This window comes from Pavona decussata, unplaced genomic scaffold (genome assembly GCF_977016875.1).
Source record: "Pavona decussata unplaced genomic scaffold, jaPavDecu1.1 SCAFFOLD_291, whole genome shotgun sequence".
Classification (NCBI taxonomy): domain Eukaryota; kingdom Metazoa; phylum Cnidaria; class Anthozoa; order Scleractinia; family Agariciidae; genus Pavona; species Pavona decussata.
The window spans coordinates 80,575-89,487 of record NW_028145690.1 but is presented as its reverse complement, the minus strand read 5'-3'; the positions used below and the strand labels follow the sequence as shown (position 1 = coordinate 89,487).

Below are 8,913 nucleotides of genomic sequence, written 5' to 3'. Positions count from 1 at the left end.
TTAAGAAGGGACACTTCACAACCAAGTCAAAACTGTCCTCTTTGTGCTCCCCTCCCCCCGCTCAATACTGTTTTTCGCAATTCTGTCAGTTAATCTTGTCAACCAACATTAAGAGGGCAGGGTGACGAGATCTGTCCCTACAAATGTGAATGAGACTGTAAGTACTCTTTCACGACGAAGAAAGTATTGAAATTTTTATTTGACAATTTTTTAGAGACAAAAACCGGCCATCAAGGGCCTTGAAAGATCAGGTAAAACAGAAAAGTGAATTTAATGTGTACCGTTAAATTTTCTCGAACAAGTGTCAAAAGGACCGAATACCGTAAACTGCCGCTTATAAGCCCGGTTATAGGTCCATCTACCTGTAAACCCTAATTTAAACACAGGGTTCGTCTACTAAGAGGTGCTTCATGGGTCGAGCTTAGTGATAGACGCAAAATGCATAAACTCTGCCTAATGTATAACATGGTCAATAAGTTAGCCCCCAGCTATTTTGGTAATCTTTGTCCTTTTTTGTAAATGGGAGGTCGTGCTATAGCCTTCGCTCGTGTAATGGTCTTTGTTTACCAAAAAGCACAAGAAATCTTTTCTTTTTTCAACAACACGATTGTGGAGCAGTTTTCCCTCTGCTGTCCGCCAGTCCCTTTCTCTCAGCAGTTTTAAGCATAATGCTTTGAAGTGTATGAAATTTCCAACTCGTGATCAGATTTGTTTTTCACTTGGTATCGAGCAGCGTCAATTTTCACACTCGCTTAAGGCTTAATTTTAGCGCCTTTAATTATGATCTTTTTAAGACAAATTGCTCTCTTTCATCTGCTTCAGCTGCTTGTGCTCTGTGTGATGCGCCTATTGAAGATGCCAAACACAATTTTTTTGTTTTGCCCGAGTTTTGCTGCTGTGTGAAATACTATATTAATAATAATAATAATAATAATAATAATAATAATAATAATAATAATAATAATAATAATAATAATAACAACAACTTTATTATTATTGCTTCCGCTGCACACTTGCTGTGAGATAGACGGCTTTCCAAGTCTGATAAGAGAAAAATTGACTGGCTTCTAAATGGTGTTCCTGGTATTGACTTTCAACTTAATGTAAACTTGTTTCATTCTGTTCAGTCTTTTGTCTCCCAATCAAACCGTTTTTCTTAACTCTAATTTTGATTTATTTCTATTATTATTATTATTTTGTAATGAAAATACACGCTAAAAAGTCACGACGTTTCGACCTCTCTGACGCCATTTTCAAGTGCGAGTAAAAAATAAAAACCTTAGCAAACATATATTCATACAATTAAAAATCGGTAAGAATGTCATGAACGCTAAAATGTGTCAAAAATGTCAATGATAAGTATTATAAAGTTAAAAAAGGACATAAAACCATGAAACAATGAAGCAATAATGAGGCTTGTAAAGAACTGATCTAAACAAATAATATAGCTCGGATGGAATCACACTGTTTGTTTAGTGATGGTTTCAGTTCTTTGATAAAAAACATTTCAAAAATAAGATAATCAAGTTTGTTCTGACACTTTCTTAAAATTATAAAACTTTTCGCAATGTCATTTACGGCCATATTGTGCTGCTCCCTCAGGTGGTTTCCGAATGCCAATCCCTTATGTTCCTCAATTCGCTGGTGAAGGTGTCGGCACGTGTAGTCGACATAGCCTCCATCGCACAGGCTACACTGAAAATGATACACAGCGCATTGTTGATTTACAAGGGGTGGCTTGTCTTCCATCACTTTTATTTCATCCTTGATCTTCCGACTTGTGTACACCGGGCTGATATCCACCTTGATCTTCCGACTGAGGTCTCCAAGTTGTCTGCGCACTGCGTTTGCAGATTTCTGACCTTTGAATGGCAGCACGATTCTGATTGGGGCTTCTTGCTCCTCAGGTACTTGCTGTTGGGTGTGCGAATACTAAGACACTTTCGAATCAATGAATTGACGGATGGTAGACTGCACAAGTTTGTCTGGGTAGCGCAGTCGGGAAAAGTAGCAGTGCGCAGACAACTTGGAGACCTCAGTCGGAAGATCAAGGTGGATATCAGCCCGGTGTAAATAAGTCGGAAGATATTTTTAAACTAAATCCTGGCTTTTTACAATAAAATCCTAAATCTTATTGCCATATCCTTTCGATCGAGCCGTTTGCCTGTTTGTTCGCCATGTTTTTCTTTACTTCGTAAACCGCAAACAACAGCTCGCGGGTGTAATTATATTTCGGGTTTCCGAATGGGCACGAAGTGCCGAGAAGAAAAAACGAATTCTTAAGTGTTATTCGAGCTAAGCAAACTTCCGAGCTCACAGTAATTTGGCCGGCGGTAAATATTTTGTGTAACGCAATCGTAACGCAATGTAAAACGGATTAGCGTGTTTTATATGACCGAATTGAACTCGAATTGAACTCCATGGACCCTGTGACTATTGTTTAAATAATAATAATAATAATAAAAAATAAAACAAAAAATCCATGCGATTGTAAGCACCCCCCGCCCTCCCACCCCCGCCGGATACAGGCCCCCCTCTAGTTTCTTTCGTGTTGTCAGTTTTAATTTTGTTCCAAATATCGACGTTTTAAAGCGTGATTAAAAACCAGTAAATGAAAAACGTATTTCCATCAACACTGCTATAGCTCGTTTGGAAACGGATTTTTTGCTCTAGATATAACCCTCCCCCCCCCCCCCCTCCCCTTGGATATAAGCCCCTCCATTTATAAGCCCATCCAGGTAAGGTAAGGTAAAGTTAGGTAACTTTATTTAGACACGGTAAATCCTTCAGCAAATATGAGATATACATTCAGAGATAAAAGATAAAAGATAACCAAAAATCATACCTAACTAAACTAACTAACCTAAACTACTGTTAACCATATACTAAAAGCTGCTTTACAAGGATGCCGTGTTAAAACTCATTCAAAACTGTGGTGACGTAGATTAAATTTAAAATTATGTAAAGATGTTGCTGCACGAAGGTCACTAGATAGGCTGTTCCACAACCCGGCTCCCCTGTAAGAGAAACTCTTCTTTAAATAATTGGTGCGGGGCTGCGGAAGAGCCAATTTATTTTTAGTATTCCTTAATCGATATGATGTTACGTCGTTTCGAGAAACAAATCTAGAACTCAGATATTCAGGGGTCATTCCATGTAAAGATTTGTACATCATAATAGCAGCTGATTACAATCTTTGGTATTTTAGTTTACGCCAACCCAGTGCCCGGAACAATTCATCGATGTTAGAGTCATAATTGGCACACATTAAAATACGGGCTGCACGATTTTGGAGCTTCTGAAGCTTTTCAGAGAGACCACTGCCACAGTTGCCCCAAACAACACTACAGTAATTAAAATGTGGTTGAACTAGGGCGTAATATACATTAATTAATATGTTAAAAGGTATTGCGCCCAAAGCAGAAGCAATCTTTTTACAAATGTTCTGTATATGACATTCCCAGTTCATGTTTTGGTAGATGTGCACTCCAAGAGATTTCGTGGATGACACCTGCTCCATTGGATGGTCATTTATACTGAAAGAAGGAATTTCAGGAAATGTTGATAACTTCTGTCTCGACGCAACCAACATGAATTCAGTTTTTGTTAAATTCAAGGTCAGTTTATTGGCAGATAGCCATGTATACACCCTGTTTAAATCATAGTTAAGGCAGTCATCGATATGTTTTAAATCTGCGCTAGCGAAGGTGAGGCTGGTGTCATCTGCATACATTCTTGGTTGTGAAAAATACAGACAATTAGGCAGGTCATTAATATATAATAGGAAAAGTAAGGGTCCTAGAATTGTTCCTTGGGGGACACCACATTTAACTAATTTTGGAGTGGACATAAAGGAGTTCATTAGACAAGTTTGAGTGCGATTGCTTAAATATGACGTAAACCATTTGTGACAGAGACCGCGTATTCCATAGAATTGCAATTTTGTTAATAGAATATTGTGGTCGATGGTGTCGAACGCCTTCTTTAAATCTAGAAAAACAACGGCATTGACGAAACCGCGATCAATATTCATGGCCCAAGTATCCGTAGCTTCGAGTAACGCAGTAACCGTAGAGTGTAAAGAACGAAATCCGGATTGATACCGAGAAAGAATACAGTTTTCAGTAAGATAGTGGTATAACTGGTCATACACAACCCGTTCAAATATTTTAGCCACGACTGGGATTACTGATATTGGTCGATAGTTTGTGGGATCATTGCGTTTTCCAGAATTTTTATACAATGGGGTAACCCTAGCAGACTTCCACTCATCAGGAAAAATACCAGTTAACAGGGATTGGTTAAATATATAAGTGAGAGAATCTGCAATTAAATCTGGGCACTCCCTTAACAACGCCTTACGAAATTGTATAAGCCCAGGGCTTATAAGCTTCAGTTTATGGTATATTTTCGCTTACGCAAGGTTATCTACAGGAGAACCGGGGCGGGAAATTGAAGCGCACCAACCCGGGGCTGGATTGATGACTGAGACTGATATAAACAGTTTCAAATGAGCAAAAGTAGTCAATGTTGGGAACATTGATGCCCGGAGGGAGCAAGCCGCGCGCAGACTGGGGGAGAGAAAGAAAGGAAGGGAGCTGGTGGACCTTCTTTTGATGCCGCCGTACCATAAATGCCCGATTACGGTATCATGATCTAATTGGTTAGATAGATTATTGTTGACAGCTTTGCAAAGAATATTGACATGTTGAATCATTTGAACGTCGCGCGGTGTAAATTTACATAATTTGTAACTTGTGCAGCTGGAGCTTCTTCGGCTTGCGGTTTATAGTTAGAGAGGCGGAATTCGAGCGAATCGTTTCCTCATATTCTTAGGCAAACCTTCTGCTCTTTTTCAAGCCCACAATCTGCAGCTAAAAAGATATGTGTTTCTGCATGGAATATTTACCGACTGGTTTCCGCAAAAGTTTGACCTTCCAGTTGCTTCTCTGGGTATGAAAAGAAAACGTGGAACTTAGGGTGTGTTTTTGTTTTTGGGGGGAAAATCCGAATCCTGATTCGTGATCCAAGATGGTGCATCAAGGGAACCGACGAATCCTTACCCAGAGTGGATTCGGCGGTTCCTTTAATATACCATGATCCGAGTAATCTTGGGCACCCTTGAGAGTATTCCACGGTTGTAACTTTTATATTGTCCCGCCTCTGATGTTAATCATGAAGGACAAGGTTGTCGAGTTATCTAACTTAGACCTCAAAGCGTTTGCCATCGGAGCTAGCTGGAGGCGAAGAAATAAAGGCTTCGCTGAAGGTTCTACATCAGTTGGCGATGGTAGCGCTGTGGATCTTTTGAAGTTTATTGCCCAGTGCTCAGTTGTTTAAAGCCCGATTAAGTTAATCCTGGGTTTACATGAACTTTGATTCAAGTTTAATGGCTAATCAGTAAGATTCTTCTAAAAGATTTTTATCGTTTAGTTTTGACTTAAGACTTTTTTTTACTATAAGCTTAAAGTTAGCTTTTGAAAAATTTTCAATAAGCGAGATGAAAACCTCGGTTAATTTTTAATCGGGGATTAGCGTTAATCGGCTTTCGAACAACCGGGCCAAGGAGTAACAAGCAATTCCTTGTTACTTAAGAGTTGATAATGGAAACCACCGGCACTGTTTAGCGTTCAGGCGAGCTCAAATGTTTTTCTCTAAACCGACAAATGCGCTCTCGTTCTCGCTGCATTTCCCCAATGAATAATAATTTTATTGACAAACATTCCGACTCAAGAGCGGAATGATTGGCATCAGTGACAATTGTCTTGACACATTACTCACAGATTAATTACAAGGGGCGGAGCAAAGGCATCAAAGGAATATCCAAAGGCTCCCTCCCTTCTCTCCTCCTCAGACCGAGCTCGATTTTTCTCCACTCACTATACCCCACTTGGGAGCCTGTTCACTGGCTTTGGTAGAACACCTCCAATTCATCAGGTCTGAAGTGGTATTTCCCAGCCAGGAGAAAGAATGTCTGCTCTACTTCACTTGGAACATTGTAGCACCTGCCAACCTTTGCATATGAACGTTTGTTGTTGATTGCGTTGTTAGCAATGAGGATGTCGTGTTTGTGGTTTGAATCTTGGTGACAAGCACCAAAAATTGGTCCAGACGTGGATCTACTAACGATTGCATATTTATTGGTATTCACCATGCTCTTAAATGAAGGTATTCCTTCTTTGTTGCAAATGGAGAAAATGAATGCACTGGGAGATTTTCTCCTACCGGACCCTGAAAAGCAACAAAATATAGGAATAAGGAAACAACAACAACAACAAAAAAAAAAAAACCAATATTAATAGGAAAGTATCTCACTATCGAAAATTAATGCTTGTGTTAATGCTTGCAAGAAAGCGGCAAAATAGGAAAGGAATGAATGAATAAATGAATGAATAAAATCTCTCCCGTTTTACCCAAAATATGTGTTAAGATAAAATGGCAGCACGATTTTTATCCCATGCAGCCAAATCCTTCAGTATATCGCTAACCGCTGTTGTCTAAATTTTACCTTTCAAAACTTTTTGCAGGATTTCAGTTATCTGACGATTTTCTTTACAATCACTAAACAAAGTGACGCGTTTGCTTCTTTTCCAAAGTGGCAAAATTTACCACGAAAATCAAAAGGTGTTTGTAAACTGACTGGTCAAGCTAGATAATTCAGACAGAATATAAGCGCTCCTTTCCTATTCTGACTACAGGTTCTACAGTCAACTTCCGCCTTGCGGAAACCTCGCCATTACCGACACCCCAAAAATACGGCAGCAGCTAAATCCCCTGCGAAAATAAATAACGGACGTTTGACTGAAATAAATTACCGGTATTACGGACTCTCGCTGTTAAGGACGCTAACTCGCGGCCCCGAGGGTGTCCGCCATAAAGAGAGTTGACTGTAGAAAGAAAATTCTTCCCAACTAGTTTATATTTAAGCAACTGCATGGCCGGCTGTCTTCGTTGTCAATTAGAAAATGGCAACAAACTCTATGAATATATTGTATTACCCCAAGGAATATCCACGTAGCCACCAAAGACGTACTTTCCACTTTTAATGATAGTCACAGTATCGGGCTTCTCATCACAGCGGTTATGAAAGGTGCTGGCCTCCCACCCATGTACGGAGGCACGGTAGCATAGCAGCCAACGGAGATCTTTTCCATCAAGAGGCGCTAGAAACTGACGGAGGATGTCGGAATAAGATTCGTTTATCGATAATATCGTTGAATTCATGAGAAACTCTGAAAAGTGGAAAAGAAGAGGAGAAACAAAAGAATTTATATTACAAATAATGCAAAAAAAAAAAAAAAAAAAAAAAAAAAAAGTAGCCACAAAATTGTTGTAGTGCAAAGACTTGCACGAGAACTAAATTTATGATGGAAACGTATTTCTGCTTAAGGCGTCTAATGCGATAAAAAGATAAAAATCATTAAAAGTTTAAAAAACAAGTGAAATTCTTGGCATATCTTCATATCATGTTCAAAAAACTGTTGTAAACTTAAACCTTGTATGAAGCATCCCAAGCGCTGTTTTCCAGTTCAAAACAGCTCTATTTTGACTCCATAAGCGTATGCGGACGTCACTTAACTTGATAACGAGCGCCCAGTAAGCATTAGTTGCTTACAGTGACAAGGACGTAAAATGCCCAATTTTGGGGCAATTGCTTCAAAGTAATAGACCGTATTCGTATTCTCGGTATTGAACTGGAACTAGCTTGCACACGAGGCTTATGCGGGGGAATCTTTTCACATGCAAATAGTTTCTAATATATTCCCCCGCATGAGCCTCCATTGCAAGCTCGATCCAGTTCAATACCGAGAATACGAATATGGTCTATTGTAGTTAAAGCGATTCAAGGCTGGAGCACTGCTACTGGAAGTGTCCGCGTTTTTTAGCTTTAAAAGTTTTGCTCGCACGTTCACAAAAAATGAGACGCCGTACCTCTCGTAGTTTATATGCTCGTTCTCGATCTATCTTAACACATATGCGAAATAGAAATTCAACAACAAAGTGCATTCGGCATTCATTAGGCTTTGAAATAACCAAATTAATCATCAGGTTTGGTTGTAGTGGTAGTTTCGCCGATCGTAAAAGCTATGAGATGAAAAGGAGGCTTCTTAAAACCCTAACAAACCTCAACCAACAATCGCTCCCACTGCAGCTAATGTGCAATCGTCGAAAATCAACGTAGTTGTTTACAGCATGCAAAACATGGCAAATCTTCGTCATTTAGTCTAGCCATTTCTCAACCTGGTTTGATATGACCCGTGACGACTTTTTATTTCTTTTTTCCTTTGCTTGTTCTTTTTCTCCAGGGCTTTTGAAATACTCGAAAGCATTTTCAATATTAACCGAATAATGGCGCTCGATGCGAACTTTAGAAATGATTTTTAGCCGGCGAAAACACAACACTCTCGGGAACAATATCAAATAAAGTGACGTCATTATATGGTAAATAAGGTTCCAGGGGTCCGTTTCTCGAACGTTCCGGTAACTTAGCGGGCCCGATAAGTGTCTTTGGTGATAAATGTTTCTTAGCAGAAGTCCATTTTTGTTAGCTTTGAATACTAAATTTTAAAACGTTATAATTCTATGAAAACATTGGCCAAGTATCATGTCTCTAATCGCTTTGTAATCGGCGAAAAAACATTTAAAAATATACTTATCGGGCCCGATAACTTACCGGGACTTTCGAGAAACGGGCCCCAGACCCGGCGGTATTTTTTGAAGGAAAAAGCGGATATTTTGCCTCGAAAAAAAAATAAAAATAGATTTTCGACCATTTTGGGTAAGTTCTATTCTTCAAATCGTTTTTCACAAGTATGGAAACTTCTAAAAACTGAGAGAAAATTTTGGGAGCATTTACACTTTAATCGCATGGTAAAAACAATTATTTCTGTTAATGGTGCGTCTGCTAAAAAT

The 8,913-nt window shown here is 39.2% G+C and overlaps 1 protein-coding gene and 1 pseudogene across 1 annotated transcript in view; both read right to left on the bottom strand.

The window, feature by feature from the left end:
• The window catches only part of LOC146454971 (uncharacterized), a 394,059-nt gene that overhangs the window by 346,156 nt on the left and 38,990 nt on the right, over positions 1–8,913 (bottom strand). The gene's annotated exons all lie outside the window — the stretch shown is intronic.
• LOC146454973 (uncharacterized) lies at positions 1,299–7,224 on the bottom strand (annotated as a pseudogene).